Below are 20,158 nucleotides of genomic sequence, written 5' to 3' on the forward strand. Positions count from 1 at the left end.
TTTTTTTATTTCAGTAGCCCTCTCAAATTGGCTGGGAATCCATGCTATGGAATTTTTACAAGAACTAACAAACTTCAATTACATCTAAGGAGCTTCGCAACTTGCAGGAGCTTACAACCCCAATTGTGTTTGACAACTTCCAACTTATTGGAGTCTATAAACTCCAATTGCAAATGTTCACAATTACAGTCTCCAAATCAATTCCTAGAATACCATTAATACTAGATTAACAAAGTAACCAAATAGAATAAAAATGATTATAATTAAATTGTCTTACCCGTATTCAGATATTCACTACCGTTCAAAAGTTTGGGGTCACCCAGACAATATTGTGTTTTCCATGAAAACTCATACTTATATTAATCAAATGAGTTGCGAAATGAATTTAAAATGTAGTCCAGACATTGACAAGGTTCGAAAAAAGATTTTTATTTGAAATAATAATTTTCTCCTTCAAACTTTGCTTTCATCAAAGAATGCTCCCTTTGCATCAATTACAGCATTGTAGACCTTTGGCATTCTAGCAGTTAATTTTCTGAGGTAATCTGGAGAAATTTCACCCCATGCTTCCAGAAGCCCCTCCCACAATTTGGTTTGGCTTGATGGGCACTTTTTGCATACCATATGGTCAAGCTGCTCCCACACAAGCTCAATGGGGTTGAGATCTGGTGACTGTGCTGACCACTCCATTACAGATAGAATGCCTGTTGCCTACTTCTTCCCTAAATAGTTTTTCCATAATTTGGAGGTGTGCTTTGGGTCATTGTCCTGTTGTAGGATGAAATTGGCTCCAATCAAGTGCTGTCCACAGGGTATGGCATGGCGTTGGAAAATGGCGTGATAGCTTTCCTTATTCAAAATCCCTTTTACCTTGTACAAATCTCCCACTTTACCAGCACCAAAGCAACTCCAGACCATCACATTACCTCCACCATGCTTGACAGATGACATCAGGCACTCTTTCCAGCATCTTTTTAGGTGTTCTGCTTTTTCTTTGCCACTCTGCCCTGAAGGCCAGCATCCCAGAGCTGCCTCTTCACTGTAGATGTTGACACTAGTGTTTTGCATGTGCTATTTAATGAAGCTGCCAATTGAGGACCTGTGAGGAGTCGATTTCTCAAACTACAGACTCTAATGTACTTGTCTTGTTGCTCAGTTGTGCATCGGGGCTTCCCACTTCTCTTTCTACTCTGGTTAGAGCCTGTTTGTGCTCTCCTCTGAAGGGAGTAGTACACACCGTTGTAGGAAATCTTCAGTTTCTTGGCTGATTCTCGCATGGAATAGCCTTCAATTCTAAGAACAAGAATAGACTGTCGAGTTTCACATGAAAGTTCTTTGTTTTCTGGCCATTTTGAGAGTTTAATGGAACCAACAAATGTAATGCTCCAGATTCTCAACTAGCTCAAAGGAAATTCAGGTTTATAGTGTGATGGTTACATGTGACTGGACACACCGCCTCCAGCAGGGCGAATTTCTCTGACACACGTGACCCTGGATACACCGCCTCCAACAGGCGAATTTCAGTATTACACATGAATCTGGATACCCCGCCTCCAGCAGGGCGAATTTAAATAATAAAGGGAAACACCAGGGAAACCAATACAATGGAGGGCCCTGCGATAGGGAACAGGGACGTGGAGACCTCCTGCATGCCCCTGAGTCAGTGTCTCTACACTCCTGACAGTCCCTATGCAGGTTCCGCACCTGGCACCGAGCAGGATTCCTAAAAGCCCTGGCTTGCCCTGCACCTAGCCCTTTCTAGTGAAATGGACGGTGCAGAAACTAATCCCACCACTGCACTGAAACACACAAAAGGAAAGGTACAAACAGGGATAACACCACTTAGCTTTGCTCTGTTGCTCTTGCTCCAAGCAACAGAGTCCAGCACCAGAATGCAGCTTTCCTTCTGAATAGCTGCTACTTCACCAAGCTTTGTCAGAGCTGCAAGGAACTCCTCTCTCTGGCTCCTTCCACACCAGTACTCTGACTAAGCTGCAAGGAACACTCTCTAGATCCTTCCTCCACCAAGGATGGTTGAAATGACCAATATCACCAACAGTGAGTGAGACCATCTGACACTCCTTTATAGACAAGAGCCAGAGTAATCACACCTGCTAGTGATTCCCGTGTAATAATGCTAACCACCACCAGGGGCAAACTAGAACAAAAGACACCACTGTGTAATGACTAATGGTCACCGAGGGCAAAACTAACTTTAAGCAACCAGCTTAAAGAAAAAAAGGTTACAAGTGCTTTTATCTGTCACAATCCAGCATGGATCATGACATATAGCTTCTTAAATCAGCCAAACTGTTTTCAGCTGGGCTAACATACTTGCACAAGGGTATTCTAACCATTCATTAGCCTTCTTCCACAGTTAGCAAACACAAAGTACCATAAGAGCACTGGAGTGATGGTTGTTGGAAATGGGCCTCTATACACCTATGAAGATATTACATTACAAACCAGACGTTTGCAGCTTGAATAGACATTTACCACATTAATAATGTATATAGTGTATTTCTGAATCATTTAATGTTAGCATCATTGGAAAAAACTGTGGTTTTCTTTCAAAAATAAGGAAATTTCTAAGTGGATAAATGAAATAACAATCGGCGCTGCGTTTTATACCACCTAAAGCAGCAAGCTTTTTTCCCTTTTGGTAAATTTCTAAGTGGCCCTAAACTTTTGAACGGTAGTGTAGATGACCAGACTGAAAGATCGATGTACTATATGTGAATCCTTCACTCTCCCTTAGTCCAGGATAATTGATAATGCCTCTGTTGACACCTACTTTTATGATGGAGGACTTACTTAAGGAGTTCCAGACTCCTCTGTTTACTGTTTGCAGTCATCTCCGGTGAGGGAAAGAAGTTGGATTTACTGACCAATGCACCAAATGTCAGTGAAGTTTAGTCTTTTTCCAATCGTCCAGACCTGAATTTGTAAGATAATTTGTTATTTATTGATCATGCTAGCATGGAGACAGAATGACAGTTGACCGATGATGTCTGCACAATCTCCTGTCTGCCCCAATACAACTTTTTCAAGTATAAATAAATAAAGGTATAGGTGTGTCTTAACTATACCTTTAGCTTGGAAAGTACAGAGGTGCAAAAATAGTAATGTAATAGCACATATGTTGGTCATACAGCTTGATCATAAGCATTCTGTTATCTATGAGGCTAGTTTCACACTTGCTTTTTTTTGCAGCGCGTTTTTCCCGCAAAAAAACGCATTGGAAAAACGCATACAAAAGCATACAACTGCTGCGTTTTTTTCAAGCATTTTTATGAGCATGCATGAAAAAAACGCAGCGTTTTTAAGCGTTTGTATGCGTTTTTAGTGCGTTTTTACCGCGTTTGCGTTTTTTTCCAACATTTTTAGGTGGCCCCTCACACTACCCAAACCATGACTTTACTAACCCTAACCCTGACCCTAACCCTAACCCTAACCCTGACCCTAACCCTTAACCAAATCATACTTAACCCTAACCCAAACCCTAAACCCTAACTAACCCTAACCCTAACCCTGACCCTAACCCTAACCCTAACCCTGACCCTAACCCTGACCCTAACCCTAACCCTAACCCTGACCCTAACCCTTAACAAAACCATACTTAACCCTAATCCTGACCCTAACCCTGACCCTAACCCTTAACAAAACCATACTTAACCCTAACCCTGACCCTAACCCTAACCCTGACCCTAACCCTGACCCTAACCCTAACCCTAACCCTGACCCTAACCCTTAACAAAACCATACTTAACCCTAATCCTGACCCTAACCCTGACCCTAACCCTTAACAAAACCATACTTAACCCTAACCCTGACCCTAACCCTAACCCTGACCCTAACCCTAACCCTAACCCTGACCCTAACCCTAACCCTTAACCAAACCATACTTAACCCTAATCCTGACCCTAACCCTGACCCTAATCCTTAACAAAACCATACTTAACCCTAACCCTGACCCTAACCCTAACCCTGACCCTGACCCTAACCCTAACCCTGACCCTAACCCTAACCCTAACCCTGACCCTAACCCTTAACAAAACCATACTTAACCCTAATCCTGACCCTAACCCTGACCCTAACCCTTAACCAAACCATACTTAACCCTAACCCTGACCCAAAACCCAACCCTAACCCTGACCCTGACCCTAACCCTAACCCTAAACCCCTTTAACTAACCCTAACTCTAACCCAAACCCCTAAATTCCATGGTTTAAAAAAAAAAACGCTTATGCAAAAAAACGCATACATGAGCATGCCAGTGCGCACATATGCGCATCCATAGGCTATAATGGCCATTTTTAGCGCAAAACGTGCGCATATGTGCGCATGCGCTTTTTTGCAGGGCCAAAAAATGCAACATGCTGCGTCTGGAAAATCCAATCGCACACCCCAAAAAAACGCAGCGCATGAAAATCGCATACATGCGCTTACAAGCGCGCAGGTATGCGCACCCATGTTAAATATAGGGGAAAAAACGCATGCGCACATGTGCGTTTTTTTCCAGCGCTAAAAAACGCAAATGTGAAACCAGCCTGATACCAAGAAAGTCAAAACAAAGTCACCTTTGTTTGTACATTAGGTAAGGGAAGCTAGCTAAAAACCACAAAAGTTAACACACATATCTGGTTTACACAATATTTCAACTGAATATTGTTCTAAGTCTAGGAGGTTAAATGGCATACTATACTTAATACATGCAATATCATATATGAGAGAAAGGACATTATTACAATTATTATGACATACTCGATGGTATCCAGCGTATCTATTATTAAATTTGGGTTGTTTCCCTCATATTAAGTATTGGGTGTACTGTAGTTGTCATACAATTCCACTTTAGCAGCTACTGAGGGAGCTGAGTGCAGAAGACCTCTTGATTATGCCAGCGCACTCAGTGCTGGGCTCCTACAGCAACTAATAAGATAATATGTTATGAAAACTACTGCAAGACATGTAGTTAATGACCAAGTGTTAAAATCAGGGTCTCTCTGTCAATTTTATACTGCACACAGATCAAGTGACATTATCCTAAGAAAAGATAATATATTTTAATTTGATATTAGTGAGTGTTTGCTTTTTGAATCCCTATACAGTGTGAGTCATATGAACAAGGAAATGCTGAAGAAGTTTATAGCTGCAATCTGACAAAGTTAAAATCTTTCCAAGACTGCCCTGTAGTGGAAACTTCATGTATTGCTAATGATACCATATATTGAGCATATCACTACAAATATTTAAAATCTCATCCTTTAAGATAGACCTTGGCAAAGTGTGGCTAAAGGGTTGAAACAGTGGCCCACAGGCTGCACAGTGCTCTCCCCCGCCCGTCATCCATCCACCGCTGTTCGCTGTCACCGTTCTGCACATCCTTTGGATTCTAACATCTTGCACCAATCAGCGTGGCTCCATCTTCCACCAGTCAGCGTGTGAGCCAGCAGTCGTGATGACGTCATTTAATTTACATTGTGACATGCCTTCAGATATTTGTAGACAGCTATTAAGTCTCTTTTTAGCCTTGTTTTTTGCAAGCTAAACATCTCTAGATCCTTTAACCGTTCCTCATAGGACACACTTTGCAGTCCGCTTAGCATCCTGTTAGCTCTACTCTGAACTTGCTGCAGTTTTTCAATGTCTTTTTTTAAAATGTGGTATCCAGAACTGGACACAGTATTCCTTTTTAGGCCTGACCAAGAAGGAATACAGGGGGATAATTACTTCACGTGATTTAGACTTTATATGCTTTTCTTAATACATCCTAGAACTGTCTTTGCCTTTTTTGCTGCTGCATCACACAGTTGACTCATATGCAGTCTGTGATCTATTAGTATACCCAAGTCTTTTTCATATGTGCTGTTGCTTAGTTCTATTCCTCCCAATTCTATAGATGTAATTTTAATTTTTCTTGTCCAGATGTAGACTCTTGCATTTCTCCCTGTTAAATATCATTCTATTAGTTTCTGACCATTGTTCATGCTTATTTAGATCTTTCTGAATCATTTCTCTGTCTTCCCTAGTTCTGCTATCCCTCCTAGCTTTTCAGTGTCTGAAAATTTGATTAGTTTACCTTCAGTTTCCATATCTAGATCATTTATAAAAATGTTGAACAATGGGACCAGGACAGAGTCTTATGGTACCCCACTTGAAACACTTCTCCAATTGGATGTGCAACTATTTATTATCACTCTTTGAGTACGATCACTGAGCCAGTTATGAATCCACCTAACATAGCGTTGTGAATACCATACTCTGTCATTTTTTCAATAAGGATAGTATGAGATGCTTTATAAAATACTTTGTTGAAGTAGATATACTCTCTTTGTTGAAGTAGATATACTCTATCTACCGCATTTCCCTGATCCACCCAGTCAGTGATTCCATCATAGAAAGAAATTAGATTAGTCTGACATGATGCATTCCTGCACTCACCGCTCTAACCATCCAGGTAACCTTCCCTACACAGTCATTCATTGCATGTGCCTGCATATCTATGTGCCTGCAACTTTGCTCCCATCTGTGTTACCGTATTTTCATTGAGCTCCACAGGCAGCCATTTCAAACAAGCAATTCTCATTCCTGTATCTTTTCTGCACTTTACCCAAGTGCAGTGTGTGTCTGATTCTACTGTACTGTATTTTACCACCTGTGGGCACCATCACACCGCTATTTCTTATACTATATACTATTTAAACTTCATATTACCTGTTTAATTATTGTCTGATAGCTGATTACCCCATGTGCCCATGGCCCTGTTATCCCCACTACCCATCCCAAACCCCTCCTCTTTTCCACACTGCACTTCCATTCTAACTGCAGTTTCATCAACATTAGATAATTATTTTTATATATGCACACTCTGTACATTAACCTTTGATGGACTATTGATTTTGCCTCTCAGCCATATACATATATACCTTGGACATGTACATATACACACCTCAATCTGACATATCTATGTACTCTGACTGTGTTTTATATGTATATGTACAGTGGGGAAAAAAACATATTTAGTTAGCCCCCAATTGTGCAAATTCTCCCGCTTAAAAATATGAGAGAGGCCTATAATTGAAATTGACCACAACTATGAGAGTCAAAATGAGAAAACAAATCCAGAAAATCACCTTGTCTGATTTGGCAAGGTTTATTTTCCAAATGATGGTGAAAAATTAGTATTTGGTCATTAACCAAAGTTTATCTCAATATTTTGCTATATATCCTTTGTTGGCAATGACAGAGGTCAAACATTTTCTGTAAGTCTTCACAAGGTTGGCACACACTGTTGGTGGTATGTTGGCCCATTCCTCCATGCAGATCTCCTCTAGAGCAGTGATGTTTTGAGCCTGTCGCTGGGCAACACAGATTTTCAAATCCCTCCAAAGATTTTCTATGGGGTTGAGATCTGGAGACTGGCTAGACCACTCCTGGACCTTCATATGCTTCTTATGAAGCCACTCCTTCGTTGCCCTGGTGGTGTGCTTGGGATCATTATCATGCTGAAAGACCCATCCACATTTCATCTTCAATGCCCTTGCTGATGGAAGGAAGTTTGCACTCAAAATCTCATGATACATGGCCCCATTCTTTCTTTCATATACATGGATCAGATGTCCTCGGCCCTTTTCAGAGAAACAGCCCCAAAGCATGATGTTGCCACCCCCATGCTTCACAGTAGGTATGGTGTTCTTTGGATGCAAACAGGTAGCTTCACCAGCGACAGGAGGGTAACAAGTGACGCATGTCGCTTAGTTACCCACTGTGTACCTTAGTTACCAGTGCGCTGGTGCAGGGAACTGGTAACCAAGGTACACATCAGGTTTCTAAGCGGCGCACGGTACATAGAAATCTGATGTGTACCTTGGTTACCAGCTCCCTGCACCAGCGTGCTGGTAACTAAGGTACACATTGGGTTTCTAAGCGCTGCGCGCCGCTTAGAAACCTGACGTTTACCTTAGTTACCAGCTCCTGATCGCTGGTCTCCCGCCTGTCATACGCAGCGATGCGTGCTGGCCAGCGGGAGACCAGTGATCAAAAAAATATCCTGGCCATTCCAGGACGATCAGCGTTAACCGGCAGGGGCCCGGTCGCTGGTCAGTGTCACACACAGTGAACTTGCTGGTGAGATCGCTGTTGCATCACAAAACTTGTGACTCAGCAGCGATCTAGCTCGCTATATCGCTGTGTGACGGGGGCTTAACTGCCAGGTAATCCAGGAGACATCTCCTAACGTCTAGGGTGTGTAGTTTCCTTTCCTTTTAGTTCACAGGATTAGGGAGGAAGGATCGAAGGACTATTTCCTGCGTTCTATGGAAGCTGGAAGCTACCTTAGGCAAGTATGCTGGATCAGGTGTAAGTATTACCCTATCATCCCTGAATTTTAAGTAAGGAGGAAGTCTAGATAACGCTTGGATGTCACTTACTCTACGGGCTGACATCAGTGCTACCAGAAAAGCCACTTTAAGAGACAGATTTTTTGTAGAGGCTGATGAAATAGGTTCAAATGGGGCCTTTGTCATGGCCGTGAGGACTAGGTTTAGATCCCACAGCATAAACCTATCTTTCACTACCGGTCTGGACCTGCCTGCTGCTTTAATAAATCTACTGATCCAGTAGTTACCGGCGATGTTGCAGTTAAAAAGCGCCCCTAAGGCTGACACTTGTACTTTAAGGGTACTGGTGGAAAGCCCCATGTCCAGACCTCTTTGTAAGAACTCTAGGATCTGCGCTATCGGTGTTCACTGTCCAGTTACTACCCCTGAGTTCTGAAGGAATATTTTTCAGATTCTAATGTAGATTTTGGTTGTGATCGGCTTTCTGCTCTTAAGCAGGGTGTTAATCAAGGCTGGGGAGAAACCTTTCTCTTTTAGCAGTGACCGTTTAAAATCCACGCCATCAGATGTAGGCCAGCAAACTGGGCCCTGGGATAGGAGATCCGGGATGTTCGGTAGGACCCATGGGTCGGACAATGACATGGTCCTGAGGAATGAAAACCATGCCCTCCTGGGCCAAAACGGGGCAATCACTATAATCTTTGCCTTGTCCTTCCTGACTTTCCTCATCACCAGGGGTACTAGAGACAGGAGAGGGAAGGCGTATGCTAGCCTGAAGTCCCACTTTATCAGAAGAGCATCTACCGCCATAGGGCCTTCTCTGGGATTTAAAGAGCAAAACTGAGGCACTTTCCTGTTCTCCCTGGTGGCGAAAAGGTCCACTTCTGGCTGCCCCCATTTTTGTACAATCAGGTAGAAGATGGAGGTTTTTAAGGACCATTCCCCTTATTTTATAAGGTTGTGGTATAAGAAGTCTGCCGTGGTGTTTTCTCTTCCTTTTATATGCATATATATGTTAAAGACAGAAAATGCTGCTCTGCCAATTGGAACAGACGCTCTGCTGCAGGGGTCTGGAACGAGTCCCACCTTGGTTATTGATATAAGCCATGGTGACCTGATTGTCGGAGAATATTCGAACATGATGACCCTGTAGATACACAAGGAGACTTTTAACCGCCTGCTGTACTGCTGTTAGTGCTTTCAGGTTAGAGGACATTTCTACCTGATGATGCTCCCATAGGCCCTGGACTAAGACCTCCCCCATGTGAGCCCCCCAGCCGGTAGGGCTTGCGTCCGTGGTGACTACACGGGTTATGTAACATTCCTAAGGCACCCCTCTGGCTAGATTGTTTTCCTCTAGCCAACAACCAGGGGATTTTATAGTATTTTGGGACAAAGTCAACTGGCCTTCTAGGTAACCCCCAAGGATTTTTTGATGTAGTAAAACCTTGCCCTGTAGTACCCTTGTGTGGAATTGGTCCCACCGGACTGTGGGTATGCAGGACGAGAGGGAAGCTAGGAGAGACATGACTTTCCTGAGGGACATGGTGGGGTTATTGGAGGAGTTCAGGACCTGATGACTTAGGTGAATCAATTTTTCGGGCAGTAGACGGCACTCCTGATTCTGCAAATCTAGGATTAAGCCCAAAAACTGCTGAATTCTCATGGGCTGTAGTCGGGATTTTTTAATGTTTAGCAGCCACCTTAACTGTTCCAGGGCCGACTTTGCTTTTTGGAATTGATCCAGACAATGGTCTGCTGTTTTGCCTACAATAAGGAAGTCATCCAGGTAGGCGCCCCCCTCCTCCAAACATAAACCCGGTACCTTTCCTTCTCTTATCTTCCCATCTGCTCGATCTCTGGACGACCTTCTACGGAAAAATCTCTTCCCAGTGAAGGGACATCTATAGAAAGGAGTCAGCAGACAAGGGAATTTCTTTTTATCATCCCCAGCTTTCTCCAAAAGTTCATCTAGAACTGGACCGCAGAGATATTCCCCCTCACACGGGATAGAGCAAAGATGGGATCTGGCCTGGATATCCCCGGGCCAGCACTTCAACCATATAGCCCTTTGAGCTGCATTTGATAGGCCTGCGTCCTTGCCGAATCTGCCAAAGCATCGGCTAAAAAGGTGGCAGCATTTTGGATTATAGGAAGGGTCTTCAGGATAGACTCTCTCGAGGCTCCATCTTCTAACTGTGACTCAAGCTGGTCCAGCCAGAACATCATAGATCTGGCTGTGCAAGTAGCTGATACCGCCGGTCTTAGGGCGCCAGCTGACATTTCCCATGTCACTTTTAGAAAGGAATCTGCCTTTTTGTCCAGTGGATCTTTCAAGGAGGCCATGTCATCAAAGAGAATAGCAGATTATTTGGATGCTTTAGCCACCACTGTGTCGAGTTTTGGGGCTTTATCCCATCTGTTCACCAAGGGGTCCTCAAAGGGATATCGTCGCTTAAAGGCCGGTGGTAGGGAGCCGTTTTTTTCTGGTTTCTTCCATTCCCTATTGATCAGGTTCTGGACCTTGTCGTTCAATGGGAAAGATTTGCGTTTCCTGGGGTCTAAGCCGCCGAACATCAGGTCTTGTGCTGACCATTCTGGTTTTGTGTCTGCTACCCCCATGGTGGCCCTTACTGTCTTGACTAACTTGTCCACTTGTTCTAGGCTTAAGCAGAAACGATTGGAGTCTTCATCTGAAGAGGATGTAGAACAAGAGGTTGAGGGCTCTGAGGAATCTTCATTTCCCTGTCATGCTCGCCATGTCTGTCATGTCCGCCATGTCTGTTTTGCCTCATGACCCCTGGAGAGGTGTGCACGAGCATCTAATGTCTGCTATCCTGCATGTTCCCTAGAGCAGTGTGCACACTCACCTCATGACTAGTGTTGAGCATTCCGATACCGCAAGTATCGGGTATCGGCCGATACTTGCTGTATCGGAATTCCGATACCGACTTCCGATATTTTTTCAATATCGGAAGTCGGCATCGGAATCGGAAGTTCAACGTTGATTGACAGCCTGACGTCATCATGATGCGCGGTGTGTGCGCATCATGATGCGCCGTCATTTCGGGCCTTCCGGGGGTCTCTGCCGGCCTGCTGGGGGGCTGTGTGGACTGCCCGGGGTCTGTACCGGCCTGCCGGGGGGCTGTGCCGGCCTGCCGGTGGTCTGTGCACCCTGTGAGGGTCTGTACCGGCCTGCCGGGGGGCTGTGCCGGCCTGCCGGTGGTCTGTGCACCCTGTGGGGGTCTGTACCGGCCTGCCGGGGGGCTGTGCCGGCCTGCCGGGGGGCTGTGCTGATGTCCGGGGGTCTGTGCAAGCATCGTCCGATGGGACTACAAGTCCCATCTGGCGATGCCTGCTACCATGACAGTGATTGACACATTAGCCAATGATGGGACAGTAGTAGTCCCATCATCCGGCTAATGTGTTAAATGTTAAAAAAAAAAAAAAAAAAAAAAATACTACATACATACTACATACATACTACATGCATGCTACATACATACTACATGCTACATACATACTACATACATACCACATACATACCACATACATACTACATACATACTACATACATACCACATACATACTACATACATACTACATACATACTACATGCATGCTACATACATACTACATGCTACATACATACTACATATATACTACATACATACTACATACATACTACATGCATACTACATGCTACATACATACTACATATATACTACATGCATGCTACATACATACTACATGCTACATACATACCACATATATACTACATACATACTACATACATACCACATACATACCACATACATAACACATACATACTACATACATACTACATGCATGCTACATACATACTACATGCTACATACATACTACATATATACTACATACATACTACATACATACTACATGCATGCTACATGCATACTACATGCTACATACATACTACATATATACTACATGCATGCTACATACATACTACATGCTACATACATACCACATATATACTACATACATACTACATGCATGCTACATACATACTACATACATACCACATACATAACACATACATACTACATACATACTACATACATAACACATATATACTACATGCATGCTACATACATACTACATGCTACATACATACTACATGCTACATACATACTACATATATACTACATGCATGCTACATATATACTACATGCATGCTACATACATACTACATACATACTACATATATACTACATGCATGCTACATACATACTACATGCTACATACATACTACATATATACTACATACATACTACATGCATGCTACATACATACTACATGCTACATACATACCACATACATACTACATACATACTACATACAATACATTCATACAATACATACATAGACATACAGTACATATAACATAGAGTAACATACTTACCAATACTTGTCACATTGTTCCCCGAAGCCATTGTCTTTTACGGAATAAATATTAACATAACAAACCACAAAAATACTCACCCACGATCCGAAGCAGTCCATGAGTGTGTCCCACGACGATCTTGGGTAGAGAACTGCAGCATCAGCTGTTGCTGCCGTTCTCTACGGGCTGCAGGAATCCAATGACGGAAGGTAGGCATCCTTCCACACTGTATTCCTCCGCCACTTAAAAAAAAAAAAAGTCCCTAGTCTCACTTTATGCCATTGCTGTGTGGGAATTTCCCACGCAGCAATGGCATAAAGTGAGACTAGGGACTTTTTTTTTTTTAAGTGGCGGAGGAATACAGTGCGAAAGGATACCTACCTTCCGTCATTGGATTCCTGCAGCCCGTAGAGAACGGCAGCAACAGCTGATGCTGCAGTTCTCTACCCAAGATCGTCGTGGGACACACTGGTGGACTACTTCGGATCGTGGGTGAGTATTTTTGTGGTTTGTTATGTTAATATTTATTCCGTAAAAGACAATGGCTTCGGGGAACAATGTGACAAGTATTGGTAAGTATGTTACTCTATGTTATATGTACTGTATGTCTATGTATGTATTGTATGAATGTATTGTATGTAGTATGTATGTAGTATATATGTGGTATGTATGTAGCATGTAGTATGTATGTAGTATGAATGTAGCATGCATGTAGCATGCAGTATGTATGTAGCATGCATGTAGTATATATGTAGTATGTATGTAGCATGTAGTATGTATGTAGTATGTATGTGATATGTATGTAGCATGTAGTATGTATGTAGCATGCATGTAGTATGTATGTAGTATGTATGTAGTATATATGTAGTATGTATGTAGCATGTAGTATGTATGTAGCATGCATGTAGTATATATGTAGTATGTATGTAGTATGTATGTAGCATGCATGTAGTATATATGTAGTATGTATGTAGCATGTAGTATGTATGTAGCATGTAGTATGTATGTAGCATGCATGTAGTATGTATGTAGTATGTATGTAGTATGTATGTAGCATGTAGTATGTATGTAGCATGCATGTAGTATATATGTGTTATGTATGTAGTATGTATGTAGTATGTATGTGTTATGTATGTGGTATGTAGTATGTATGTAGCATGCATGTAGTATATATGTAGTATGTATGTAGTATGTATGTAGCATGCATGTAGTATATATGTAGTATGTATGTATCATGTAGTATGTATGTATCATGTAGTATGTATGTAGCATGTAGTATGTATGTAGCATGCATGTAGTATGTATGTAGCATGCATGTAGTATATATGTAGTATGTATGTAGCATGTAGTATATATGTAGTATGCATGTTGCATGCATGTAGTATATATGTAGTATGTATGTAGCATGCATGTAGTATGTATGTAGTATGTATGTAGCATGCATGTAGTATATATGTAGTATGTATGTAGCATGTAGTATGTATGTAGCATGCATGTAGTATATATGTAGTATGTATGTAGCATGCATGTAGTATGTATGTAGTATGTATGTGGTATGTATGTAGCATGTAGCATGCATGTAGTATGTATGTAGTATATATGTGGTATGTATGTAGCATGTAGTATGTATGTAGTATGCATGTTGCATGCATGTAGTATATATGTAGTATGCATGTTGCATGTAGTATACAGTGGGGCAAAAAAGTATTTAGTCAGTCAGCAATAGTGCAAGTTCCACCACTTAAAAAGATGAGAGGCGTCTGTAATTTACATCATAGGTAGACCTCAACTATGGGAGACAAACTGAGAAAAAAAAATCCAGAAAATCACATTGTCTGTTTTTTTTTCATTTTATTTGCATATTATGGTGGAAAATAAGTATTTGGTCAGAAACAAGCAATCAAGATTTCTGGCTCTCACAGACCTGTAACTTCTTCTTTAAGAGTCTCCTCTTTCCTCCACTCATTACCTGTAGTAATGGCACCTGTTTAAACTTGTTATCAGTATAAAAAGACACCTGTGCACACCCTCAAACAGTCTGACTCCAAACTCCACTATGGTGAAGACCAAAGAGCTGTCAAAGGACACCAGAAACAAAATTGTAGCCCTGCACCAGGCTGGGAAGACTGAATCTGCAATAGCGAACCAGCTTGGAGTGAAGAAATCAACTGTGGGAGCAATAATTAGAAAATGGAAGACATACAAGACCACTGATAATCTCCCTCGATCTGGTGCTCCACGCAAAATCCCACCCCGTGGGGTCAGAATGATCACAAGAACGGTGAGCAAAAATCCCAGAACCACGTGGGGGGACCTAGTGAATGAACTGCAGAGAGCTGGGACCAATGTAACAAGGCCTACCATAAGTAACACACTACGCCACCATGGACTCAGATCCTGCAGTGCCAGACGTGTCCCACTGCTTAAGCCTGTACATGTCCGGGCCCGTCTGAAGTTTGCTAGAGAGCATTTGGATGATCCAGAGGAGTTTTGGGAGAATGTCCTATGGTCTGATGAAACCAAACTGGAACTGTTTGGTAGAAACACAACTTGTCATGTTTGGAGGAAAAAGAATACTGAGTTGCATCCATCAAACACCATACCTACTGTAAAGCATGGTGGTGGAAACATCATGCTTTGGGGCTGTTTCTCTGCAAAGGGGCCAGGACGACTGATCCGGGTACATGAAAGAATGAATGGGGCCATGTATCGTGAGATTTTGAGTGCAAACCTCCTTCCATCAGCAAGGGCATTGAATATGAAACGTGGCTGGGTCTTTCAACATGACAATGATCCAAAGCACACTGCCAGGGCAACGAAGGAGTGGCTTCGTAAGAAGCATTTCAAGGTCCTGGAGTGGCCTAGCCAGTCTCCAGATCTCAACCCTATAGAAAACCTTTGGAGGGAGTTGAAAGTCCGTGTTGCCAAGCGAAAAGCCAAAAACATCACTGCTCTAGATGAGATCTGCATGGAGGAATGGGCCAACATACCAACAACAGTGTGTGGCAACCTTGTGAAGACTTACAGAAAACGTTTGACCTCTGTCATTGCCAACAAAGGATATATCACAAAGTATTGAGATGAAATTTTGTTTCTGACCAAATACTTATTTTCCACCATAATATGCAAATAAAGTGAAAAAAAAACAGACAATGTGATTTTCTGGATTTTTTTTTCTCAGTTTGTCTCCCATAGTTGAGGTGTACCTATGATGTAAATTACAGACGCCTCTCATCTTTTTAAGTGGTGGAACTTGCACTATTGCTGACTGACTAAATACTTTTTTGCCCCACTGTATATGTAGTATGTATGTTGCATGTAGTATATATGTAGTATGCATGTTGCATGCATGTAGTATATATGTAGTATGTATGTTGCATGTAGTATATATGTAGTATGAATGTAGCATGTATGTAGTATGCATGTTGTATGTATGTAGCATGTATGTAGCAATTTTTTTTTTTTTTTTTTACATTCAACACATTAGCCGGATGATGGGACTACTACTGTCCCATCATTGGCTAATGTGTCAATCACTGTCATGGTAGCAGGCATCGCCCGATGGGACTTGTAGTCCCATCGGACGATGCCTGCACAGACCCCCGAAGCCTGCACAGCCCCCCGGCAGGCCGGCACAGCCCCCCGGAGCCTGCACAGCCCCCCCGGCAGGCCGGCACAGCCCCCCGGCAGGCCGGCACAGCCCACCGGAGCCTGCACAGCCCCCCGGCAGGCTGGCACAGACCACCGGAGCCTGCACAGACCCCCTGGCAGGCCGGCACAGCCCCCCGAAAGGCCCGTACAGACCCCAGAGAGGCTGTACAAGGGAAAAACAGGATTTTTCTTATTCCGATACCGGAAGTCCCATAGACTTGAATGGGACTTCCGGTATCGGAATCGGCGATACCGATACTTTTTTTTAAGATCGGCCGATACATTCCGATCCGATACTTTGAAGTATCGGACGGTATCGCTCAACTCTACTCATGACTGTTGAGCTGCGGGATGCCTGCGTTTCTGCTCTGCCTTCTGTGATCGTCTCATCATGTGTAGAACCCCCGACCATGTGTCCTTCCTATGTTCCAACAGAGGCTGGTTCTGCATTCATCTCTGCATGTCTGGAACTCTGATCATGTGACCTGCCTAGGTTTCAGCACTGGTTCTGCTATCATCTCTGCATGTCTGGAACTCTGATCATGTGACATGCCTAGGTTTCAGCACTGGTTCTGCTATCATCTCTGCATGTCTGGAATTCTGATCATGTGACCTGCCTAGGTTTCAGCGCTTGGTTCTGCAATCATCCCTGCATGTCTGGAATCCTGATCATGTGACTGCTCCCTGTGATCCTGGAAGTTCTTCCCTGGTCCTGACCCGGAAATGGAGGTGCTATGCCCTATATCAGACCGCCCCTTCCTATGCTCAGGGCCTGAGTATTATGTTGCTTCCCTGTAAGGCTGCTTGGTCTGCTGGGTCGGTCCCTCTATTCTGTGCCCTTGCACTTTGCTCTGTCGTGCGTCTCTGCACACGCTCCGTGCTCGTATTCTGTCTCTTGTCTCATGCTTTGTCTCGTGTTGTCCTTCGTGCTTTGTTTGTCCTTGCTTTGCTTCCTTGTTATGCTATGTTCTGTACCCTGTCCCTGACGTGTCTCTCTACACGTGCAGGCCTCTGCTCTGTACCCTGTCCCTGACGTGTCTCTCAACACGTGCAGGCCTCCGCTCTGTACCCGGTCCCTGACGTGTCTCTCTACACGTGCAGGTCTCCGCTCTGTACCCTGTCCCTGACATGTCTCTATACACATGCAGGCCTCCGTTCTGTACCCTGTCCCTGGCGTGCCTCTGTACAAGTGCAGGCCTCCGCTCTGTACTCTGTCTAGTCCCAAGGCTCTCCCTTGGCCCGCCTCTGGGCTTCGGCCTATGCTCCGCTGCTAGACTCTGTCTCTGGCGTGTCTCTCCACACGCGCAGGCCTCGTCTTGTACTTTGCCCCTGGCATGCCCTCTGCATGCGCAGGACTCTGCCTCTTACCCTATGCCTTGTCTTTGAAGTTTTGTGCGCCCTTGCACTTTTCGTACTTGGCTTTGCCGTGCTGTTTCGCACTTGTCTCTGTCCTGTACCTTTGCCTAGCCCTGCCTTGTGGCTCGGTGCCCTCGTGCACACGCCTGGTCGCCCTGTGCCTGCCTGTTTTGCCTCAGCCGTGCCGCCTCTAGTCGTGCTCGCCTGTGTGCCTCCGCCGTGCCCGCCGTCCAGTGCTATAGTGGTTACCGGCTGTGTGAGCCGCAGCTGTGCCGCCTCTAAGTCGTGCCTGCCTGCTTATGCCACTGTCGGTACCGCCTGCCGGTGCCCCAGCCATGGTTTCCGTGCTCCCTTGCACGCATGCTGGTTTTCGCACTGTGCCTTTTCGTGCTACTCTTGCACAAAGTCTTTTGCTTACTTTGCTCTGCTCTGAACCCTGTCTTGCCTGCCGGATTCCGTAAACTGAAAACCGCTGCCTGAGGTCCGGACCTAGATGACTACGGCCTGATGTCCCGAGCTGACCCGGTCGTGTTCATTGACACGCATCCTGTTTCTAACTTTGTCTTGTCTCCTTGCATGGAACCCTGGTTTGCTTACCGGATGTCCGGAACCTGCAGATCACCTTCAGAGCTACAGAACCTGATGTCCCGGTTGATCGTTGCCTGCTGTCCGGAGTCCGATGTCCTCGTACCTCTGTCTTCCATCTGCACGTACCATGCTTTGGACCTCGGCGTGGTCTTGCACGCACCTTGCTCTATGTACTCTGTGTGTTCACGTTTTGCACGTGTTATACCCTGAAGTGTTCCTCATGCCTTGGACCTCGGCGTGCCCTTGCACGCATCTTGCTTTATGTGCTTTGTGTGTTCACGTTTTGCACCTGTTGTACCCAGAAATGTTCCTTAATGAAGTTTCCGTGAACTAACGTCTTGTCTCGCCTTGTCTTGTTTCCCTGTGCAGGCCGTCTGGTCCAGCTGCTGTGGTGGCTCACCCCCTTGGTCTTGCCCCTGACACTCCCTGTATAGGGGGTGGATTCTCACTAGGTCAGCTCACCCTAGGTGGGTGGGTGCCACGGCCCAGAGGGTCCACTCATTCAAAAGGAAAGCGACTCAGCGTAAGCTAAAGCTCGTCACATTCCCCTAGTGGCAGCTGAGGAGTCCGACCCTGAGAAACTCTTTCCCCTTTTCCTCTTAGAGGATTCCTCTTGGGGTAGAGACTTTAGAGAATCCTTAACTTCCATCCTGATAATTTCCCTTAGACTTGTAGTGAAGTCAGGGGTCTCTTCCGTCACCTGCAGAAGCGAGGAAAGTCTAAGGAGCTATGTATGGTAAATAGGGACTACCGCTCCCAAGCCTCTCTTTTTTTTTTTTTAAACCCCTACTGTCTGCTGTATACATGGCTGACACAGCTTTTTAGGGTAGGCATCTGGCAAGGGGCAACTGAAAAGTGCGCACTCCCTGTTTTTCGCTTTACCAGAGCACTTCTTTCCCTATAGGAGAGAAAATATAAGGGGAACACTGCATCAGAGCACATTCTCGAAGATCTCTTACCCAAGCAGCAGGAGTAGGTACCGGATCACGGGGGGGCAAGCTGGATTCTTCAGCCTGGAGGAACTCACACACAGCACGCATAAATGATACTAGCGCAGCGGCGTGTTCCTCAGAGAGCCTTTTATATGCTAGGCTCCACCCCAAACGTTCACGCCCACCCAGCTGTGACATCACCTGCAGGCCAATCCAAAGCTGCCACATCACCTGAGCAGGTGACGTCCGACCACCAATTTGAAGAAGCCACATCATGGACATGCTCAGTAAGGTGATCTCTGGACTTAGACTTCAGAGCGCAGAACTGCACCTGCATATCACTGGCTACCATAGACTTAGCTGAAGAGCCAGCAGCAACCAAGCGTGTAGCACCAGCCTGTGCAAGGTGCTGGGACCAACGTCTGTGCTGAGCAGCAATCTGAGTGGCTGGACACGAATGGGGGACTGCAGAGGCAGATAAGGCATGGGATCTATCCTGTGCAGCGGGAGGATCCTGACACCTGGCATTACCCCTTGCTAGCATCCTCTCCCCGGCCACACTTGAAAGCTGCCAGAAACTGGGGGGCATGGAGGTGGTATTGCTCATCGGCCGAAGCTTTCCTTTGCTCCAAATGCTCAGTGGTTCTTTTAGTACAGGGGGAACCATCCCATTTGAAAATATTGGTAAAAAGGACCCATAAGGTACCCGAAAGGACATCGGCTTAGGGAGCTTCACCAATGGAATTGCGTGCCATTGAGCAAAGATAGCAGACCTAAATTTGCCCTCAGCCTCGGAGTCCACACAAGCCTCAGCATTGAGCGTAATCGTCGCAAACATTAAAGAGACCCCAAAGGCCAATTTG

At 44.6% G+C, this 20,158-nt stretch overlaps 1 long non-coding RNA gene across 1 annotated transcript in view; it reads right to left on the bottom strand.

Annotated features, from left to right (window-relative positions):
• The window catches only part of LOC141058205 (uncharacterized), a 44,937-nt gene extending 25,547 nt beyond the window's left edge, over nucleotides 1-19,390 (bottom strand). Inside the window, exon 1 of the long non-coding RNA XR_012222123.1 lies at nucleotides 19,323-19,390. This is a non-coding gene — a long non-coding RNA (uncharacterized lncRNA). The remainder of the gene's footprint in view (nucleotides 1-19,322) is intronic.
• Between the last annotated feature and the right edge of the window lie 768 nt (nucleotides 19,391-20,158).

Source organism: Dendrobates tinctorius, unplaced genomic scaffold (assembly GCF_039654945.1).
Source record: "Dendrobates tinctorius isolate UK_male_01 unplaced genomic scaffold, ASM3965494v1 ptg000211l, whole genome shotgun sequence".
NCBI lineage: Eukaryota > Metazoa > Chordata > Amphibia > Anura > Dendrobatidae > Dendrobates > Dendrobates tinctorius.